The sequence below is a fragment of the Panicum virgatum genome, chromosome 6K, assembly GCF_016808335.1.
Source record: "Panicum virgatum strain AP13 chromosome 6K, P.virgatum_v5, whole genome shotgun sequence".
NCBI lineage: Eukaryota > Viridiplantae > Streptophyta > Magnoliopsida > Poales > Poaceae > Panicum > Panicum virgatum.
Window position 1 is genome coordinate 31,658,650 of NC_053141.1, and position 7,737 is coordinate 31,666,386.

Here is a 7,737-nt window from a genome sequence, read left to right on the forward strand (position 1 = left end):
TAGCCCTGGAAAAGGAAAAAAACTGCTCTCAAGGAGGCACTCGTTGCTGCACATGCTGAGGCGAAGAACCATGCCGAGGCAGCCGAGGCTGCTCGCCGGGACGCACTTGCTGCGGAGAAGGCCAAGGAAAATGCTGAAAAAGCTAAAGCTGAAGGCCAAGAGGCCCGGAGGGTTGCCGAAGCTCAACGTGCCCGTGGGAAAGATGTTGTTCAGCGATGGCGCACCGCTATCAGCTCCTTCGCAGATTTGGTGCAAACTGACATTCACGGATTGCTCGCGAAGTTCGCTATTGACCCTCCGGAGATATCGCAAGAGGAGAACGTCGAAGTGGCGGAGCTCTTCCGCAGGATCCATGCCTCCTTGGCGATGGACAGATCTGGCACGGACTTCAAATGCGAGCTGTCCGTCTACCGTTTGCTTCCAGCGGAGAGCAGTGCCTCTTCGACGGGTATCGTGAAGGCTCAACTGCGACTTCTTCGGGACTCATGTTTTGAATGGCCTTCGCTGGACTCCTTGCGCCCCGAAGCCCTTTCTGCCTTGCCGAAGAATATTGCCAAAAACTTCGCGAAGTACTTCCATGAAAAGGGGTGGCTACTTGTCGATGTTGAGCTGGAGCGCATGAAAGATCAGGTACCACTTCGCGTTTCTCAAAGGTTCACTTTTTGTTACCGTCTTCGCTTATCGACATGCTTGATTTCTCTTAGATTCAAGAGAAGGCAGAATTCTTCGCTCGAGGCTTCCTTGGCGAGGTTGAAGCTGGCAACTTACTCTGCGGCGCTCCCGGTGGCGGCGAAGACGGAGCCCCTGGCCATGGCGAGGGCGAAGATGATGCGCCGAAGATCGGCGAGGTGTGATGACTAAAGGCCTAGTGATTTTTGTAGTAGTGTAGTATTGAAAATAGAAGTATTACTGTATCTAACGCCTTCGATATCTGCGCAGGACCCTGCGTTGGCCCCTGCGCGGATCATCGAAGGTATAATTCCTTGCCGCTTGAACCGCGGGAATTTTTATGTTTCTGGTTTAACCTGGGAGAAGTTCCGTGCCCGTCGCCCTTGGCTTTCATTTGATGAGTTTTGGTCTGACCAAGAACGCGTATATGATTATCGGAACGCCGGTACAAAATGTTCCTTCGTGGAATTCCAGCGCAATTCCGAAGAACACGCAAAAGTTCTGTCTGAGCGCCGGCTTCGCCGTGAAATAAAATGTCTTTTGGACACCGATAGGCCTTATAACGCGCCCATGGGCCTTCTAGAGCCGAAGCCGGAGCCTGTTGAAGATATGGTTGCTCCGCATGAATTCATGTATCGTCGCCAAGGGATTTTTGACGAAGGCTCTTCTTATCGATGGGGTGCCCTCGCTTGCAGGGGTTGAATTTGAAGCATTTCTTCGCCGGACAGCCGAAGAAATAATAGATGTTGCGGTCCGCGAAGTCATATCTTCGATGATGAAATTTCAGATGTAATTTTTTGATTTAGTTTTTGTGGAATCTTCGACTTAGCGCGAAGGGAAGAAATTTGTACCTTTCTTTGCTTTTGTGCGAAGTGTACACGTGCGTTTTCTTCGCTATTATTGTGAAGTGTAATTTTTCTTGTAACGCGAACTGTTCTTTTTATATACAAATGAATATATTTATGCTTCCTAGTTTTATCCTTCGACTGTGCAAACTTGTATTTTGCGAAGCGCCACCCCCCCTTTTGCACGGGCGAGACGATGAAAGTCATCGACGCTGCAGTCGAGCGTATGTACGTTTTGCGAAGCGCCACCCCCCCCCCTTGCTCGACTTGCGGGGGGCGATGAATTTTTACTCGAGATTTCGACTTTGGTTCTTTGCTCATCGACTTTCCTGTCCTGGAATCTTCGCTCATGAAGTTTTTTTGTCTTCGAACTTCTGCCTTGGGCTCTTCGCTCGCAAGGACTTTTATGTCTTCGAATTTCTGCCTTGAGCTCTTCGCTCGCAAGGACTTTTCTGCCTTAGGCTTTTCGCTTGTAAGGACTTTTATGTCTTCGAATTTCTGCCTTGGGCTCTTCGCTCGCAAGGACTTTTCTGCCTTAGGCTTTTCGCTCATAAGGACTTTTATGTCTTCGAATTTCTGCCTTGAGCTCTTCGCTCGCAAGGACTTTTCTGCCTTAGTCTTTTCGTTCATAAGGATTTTTATGTCTTCGAATTTCTGCCTTGAGCTCTTCGCTCGCAAGGACTTTTCTGCCTTAGGCTTTTCTCTCATAAGGACTTTTATGTCTTCGAATTTCTTCCTTGAGCTCTTCGCTCGCAAGGACTTTTCTGCCTTAGGCTTTTCACTCATAAGGTCTTTTATGTAGTTGGAAGTAAAGCTAAGGGGAGCGAAGCCCCTACCCGGGATTGCGTCCCGTGCTTACTTCTTTCAAGCTTCATCGTTTGTTTTATGCGCCGATGACTCCCCTCTTCGCTTGGCGAAGAGGGATAGACGCTTCGGTGCCTTCACCATATTCCTGTTCCTGAGAGGTTTTTCTTTTCGGGGGATCTTGTTTTTATTTCACAAGGGGTTACACAGGGTTCCGCCTAGTTAAAAACCTCACACCTCCGACGTCCAGAGTGAACGTGCGAAGGCTTCCCCCGTGAGGAAAAGAGTACGGTCCCTTCGATACATTGTGCGAATTTCTCGCAAAAAAAAGATAAAATAAAATAAAATTGCGGAAATAAATACTAAACTGTTGAGCCCCTTCGGTTATTTTTCTCCGCGGGCTCTTACATTGTTCCTACACATAGTACTTTTGCAGCATATCTTTGTTCCATGAGTATGGGTCTTCGACACCTTCCAGTGTGCGAAGTCTGCAGGCTTCTGGTCTCACCATGGAGGCGACAATGAATGGTCCATCCCACTTGCTATGCATCTTCCCTTTCTGTTTGGCCTTCGGGATTCTGCGAAGCACAAGATCCCCTTCTTGAATCTCCCGGGGCTTCACCTTCTTGTTCTTCCATCTTCGAGTTTCTTCTTGGTATTTGACGAGGTTGATTGCTGCTTGCATCTTTGCTACCTTGATTGTGTCAATTGAAGGCTTTATGTCTTCCTCTATATTGTCCGTCCCTTCGGACGTCCTCCAAGATTTGAGCTTGATTTCTTCGGGCGTGACAGCTTCTTCGCCGTACAAGCGCTTGAACGGAGTAAACTTCGTTGTCCTTGACTCTGTTGTATTGTGTGACCAAATTACCCTTGATAACTCATCTATCCACTTCCCCTTCGGCAACTCGATGATATTCTTCTTTATGCCTGCGAAGATGATGCCGTTGGCCCTTTCCACCGCACTGTTCGATTGCGGGTGATAGACCGAAGCGAAACATAGCTTCATCCCAAGCTGCGTGGTGAAGTCTCTGAATGTGGTGCAATCAAATTACTTGCCGTTGTCTACGGTGACTTCTTTTGGTACGCCGAAGCGGCACACAATGTTTTGCCAGAAAAACTTCTGCAAGGCTCCGGCTGTGATATCTCTGAGAGCCTTGGCTTCGACCCACTTCGAGAAATATTCTACTGCGACTGCAGCATACTTGTAGTTTCCTGGCGCTATGGGCAAAGGCCCTATAATGTTGATGCCCCATCGAGCGAGGGGCCACGCCGGAGGCAATAACTGCACTTCGTCTGGTGGAAATTTGCTGTATGGTGCATGCCTTTGGCAATTAGAGCATTTTCGAACCACTTCGTGCGCGTCTGCAACCGCCGAAGGCCAATAGAAGCCTTCGCGAAAGGCTTTGCCTACCAATGCCCTTGTTGCAATGTGCGAAGAACACATGCCTGCGTGAATCTCTTTGAGCAACTGTCGGCCTTCTTCACAAGAGATGCACTTCAGGAGGGGCGCGCAGACACCCCCTCGATATAGGTTTCCGTTAATGATTTTGTAGTTGCGAGCATGAAGAGCCATTCTCTTTTCTTCCTTGTCATCTTCAGGGACGAAATGCCCTCGCAGATAGGCCATTATGGTTGCCCTCCAGTCTTCGCTGGTTATGGCGTTGATGAATTTTACAGGCTCTTCGGCGCAGTTGACAGAGCTCTGCTTCAATGTTTCAAAGAACACATCTGGTGGCAGCGGATCATATTGAGCTGCGGCCTTCGCCAGTATATCGGCTTGCTTGTTTTGCTATCTTGCGAAGCTCCGTATGCTGAATCCGAGGAAAAACCTCTCCATGCTTCGGACGGCTGCCAGATACTTTGACAGCTCCGACTTCAGTGCTCTATTGGTTTTATTGATGCGTCCGGTGATTAGCTCCGAGTCGGATCTGATGGACAGCCTTCGCGCTCCCAGTGCTCTTGCCTTGCGAAGACCTAGGAGCAGGCCTTCATATTCTGCAACATTGTTTGTGCACCCTTTTAAGTCTAGCCTCGTTGCATATTTCAATTGTGTGCCCGATGGGGCAGTGAGGATTGCCGAAGCCCTTGCCCCATCTCTCTGGTATGCCCCAACACATTCAAGCTGCCATATTGATTCTAACTTCGGTGTCTCTTGCGAAGGCACCGCTGGAGTCCAGTCTGCAATGAACTCTGCCAAGACCCGGGACTTGATTGCTGTTCTGGGGACGAAGTCAATTGTATGCTCCGCTAGTTTTGTAGCCTATTTGGCTATTCTGCCAGAGCCCTCCTTGTTTTCAAACATATCCCGAAGAGGGAACGAAGTTGGAACTTTTATCTTGTGACTCTGGAAATAGTAGCGAAGCTTGCGCGAAGCCATGACTACTGTGTAAGTCATTTTTTCCATTTCGGAGTAAAGTAGTTTCGAGCCACTCAGGGCTTCGGAGACGAAATAGATGGGGACTTTCTTAAGTTCACCTTCGATTAATCTCTCTTCGACGAGAGCTGCACTAACCGCGGCACCCAAAGTGGCGATGTACAGCAAGAGCTCTGCCTTCTCAGAAGGGCTGGACATGACTGCCAGGTTTTCTATAAATGTTTTCAAGGCTTCAAACGCCTTCGCTTGCTCTTCGCCCCATTGCATGTTGCCAGCTCCTTTCAGTGCTTTGAAGAATGGGAGAGACTTTTCTGCCGACCTGGAGATGAATCTGTTCAGCGAAGCCAATCTACCTGTCAATTTTTGAACTCCGTTCTTTGTGGTTGGCGGCTTCATCCGCCTAATTGCCTCGATCTTCTCAGGGTTCGCCTCTATACCCCTTTATGTGATCATACAACCCAACAGCTTCCCTCTTCGAACACCGAAGACACATTTTTCAGGGTTTAGCTTTAGCCCATGCTGGCGAAGGTTTGCAAATGTTTCACGAAGATCTTGTATGTGATCTTCTTTTTTCTTGCTTCGAACGACCACGTCATCCACATATACGGAGATGTTTCTGCCCACAGTACTCACTGCATCAACAGATAGAGCCCTCGACGTGTTCTGAATACACTATCACAAACAATGAAACCTGACAGGGAAGTGAACTCTAATGATACCTTTAGTGCTGATGGCCGCAGCTAAAATCTTAAAGACACAGATTAGCTAAAATCAGTCCTTTATTTGAGTTCGTTTAGTTCTGTGAATTAAAATTCACCAGACACGCAACAAGTATTGGCCATCGGCAATTATCAATAGAACATGGTATTGGCCACCACTTTGCTCCACAATGATCATAGCCATCTCAATAATTGGTGCAAAGGATGTTGGTCCTGTTCAGAATCATTTGCAAAAAGATGAATTAGCACACATGCCCAATCCAGTCAAATGGCTGAACAGAGCAATAGCAACTTACCAGCTAAGCGCAAATGTCATTAGATGAGCTGCCTCCCTCTTCTGTCATGAGGAGCAGCACCTGCAGCTGAAGGTCTCCACGCTGCAGAAGGAGAATGGGAAGCTCAGGGAGGAGCTGGACACCATCAGCGCTGGAACAAGTTGACCAGGAGGACGCACGGCGCCAGGCTATGAGTCGTAAAATCAAAAGGCCTAAACAACGGAGCATGATAAATTGATAATGAAAGTAAAAAAAGATTTAGAAATCATAAATCATAGAATACGATAAGATGTCAACAATGTCAGATAGTATGTGTTATATGCCGTTAATTTGTAGGTTTCATCCCATGATCTATTTCTATACTCTTGCATCATGTCCTGTTAAAAAAGTGAGCATTAAGCATAAAGAACGACAAGATTAGAGATCATGTCCTGCATCATTTCAATACTCTTGCACCAATTCTATACTCTTTGCATCATGTCCTGCGCGTGAGAAAGACATGTCTGCATACCTTCATAAGCCCTCTCCCATCTATGTCCTGTAACTTTCCAAACCACAAATTGTGCAGTAGTCGATCCTCAGACCTTGCAGCTTGTGGCCGTCAATTAGCTTAAATAAATGAGCAGGAATTAATTGGCAAGTGCAAAGAGAGGATTCAAACCGAATTGGCCCAGCTGCTGCTGCCGACCTGCTCCTGCTCGCACCGCCGGCCTGGCCGCAGCACCCCCAAGCTGCTGGACGCCTTGGGCTGAGTGCCGTTGCTGGCCCAGGCCTGCTGCGGCGCTGCGTGCTCAGCCGCGAGCACGCGGCGTGCGCGCCTGTTCCCCGCGCTGGGCGCCGCGACTGGCCGCCCGCTCGCCTGGCCGTGCTCGAGCGCCGCGAGCGCTGGCCACTGGGGCGGGGGATGGCGCAACCAGGGGCGGCGGCAGGGGCTCGGGGACGGCGCCGCGTCTGGAGCCCGGGGTGGGGGACGGCGCAAGCAGGTGCGGCGGCCGGGCCTCGGGGACGGCGGCGCAGGGGATTGGGGCGCGCGGGGGACTGGACTAGACGAGCTTGGCGGTCTGGATTTGGGCACGCGCGGGCTGGCGAAAAAGGAAAACATGGGCTAGGGAAAAAGGAAAGAGGTGTGGCCCTCGGGTTGAAAAGAAGAGCGGTAGGAGGAAGAAGGGGTTGGGGTTTTGTACTGCATAGTCTCATCACCGCCGGTTCGTAACAAGAACTGGCGGTGATGTTCGGCGACCTCATCACCGCCGGTCCGTGTTACCAACCGGCGGTGATGATGAACATCACCGCCGTTCCCAACGGTCATTAGGGCCACCAACTTTGGACCCGGCGGTGATGAGGCATCACCGCCGGTTCGTTTCGAACTGTTGGCGATAGCCCGTTTGCTATGATCAGTTCTGTAGTAGTGCTCCCTCTCTCAAACCCTAACCAAAACCTTTTTACTAACTAAATGAGAGACAACACCAAAGAGAGGCTCTGAGAGTTGACTGCCCTCAACAGACACTACTCATATATATAGACGCCTGGCAAATGACTAAAGTGCCCTTGTATAAAGCACACAATCCAAATATCCCCTAGGGGTAAAACCATCCAAGTTTTTCTCAGTACATCGGACGGAGCAGGCACCTTCGCGACTTTGTTTCGCCTTGATACAAGCTTCGCAATGGTGCCATGTATCCTCCAACCTGACGCCGCTTGGCACACCGGACTTGCCCTCTGATTTTGAGGCCCAAACCGAAAAACCCTCCGCTCATGATTTTGAAGCCCAAACCATGAAACCCATCCACCGATGATTCTGACGCCCAATCACCAAACCCTCTTGCACACCGCGCAAAGGCGTGACTCACCTCCGATTTTGAGGCCAAACGGTTCAAACCCTTAATGTCGACGCGTGTCCGACCTGCCACCAAGTGCCATGCATCCTGTAGTGTAAACATCAAGGTGGGAACGGGTACGGTTTTTCTTCTTTACATCCTCCCTGGTAGCAAACATGTAAGTTGCTGCGCTCTTCTCAGATTTAACTTTGGGAGAAGCAAAGCCAATATCTG

General features: G+C 49.6%; 1 long non-coding RNA gene across 2 annotated transcripts; it reads right to left on the reverse strand.

Moving 5' to 3' along the window:
- Nucleotides 1-5,287: 5,287 nt before the first annotated feature.
- Nucleotides 5,288-6,789, reverse strand: LOC120713643. Of its 2 annotated transcripts, XR_005691228.1 has the most exons (4): nucleotides 6,198-6,789; nucleotides 5,708-5,898; nucleotides 5,510-5,624; nucleotides 5,288-5,383 (listed from the first exon to the last, which is right to left on the reverse strand). It is a non-coding gene; the product is annotated as an uncharacterized LOC120713643 (long non-coding RNA). The 2 variants fall into 2 exon arrangements; XR_005691226.1 differs by lacking the exon at nucleotides 6,198-6,789 and having other exon boundaries at nucleotides 5,708-6,178.
- Between the last annotated feature and the right edge of the window lie 948 nt (nucleotides 6,790-7,737).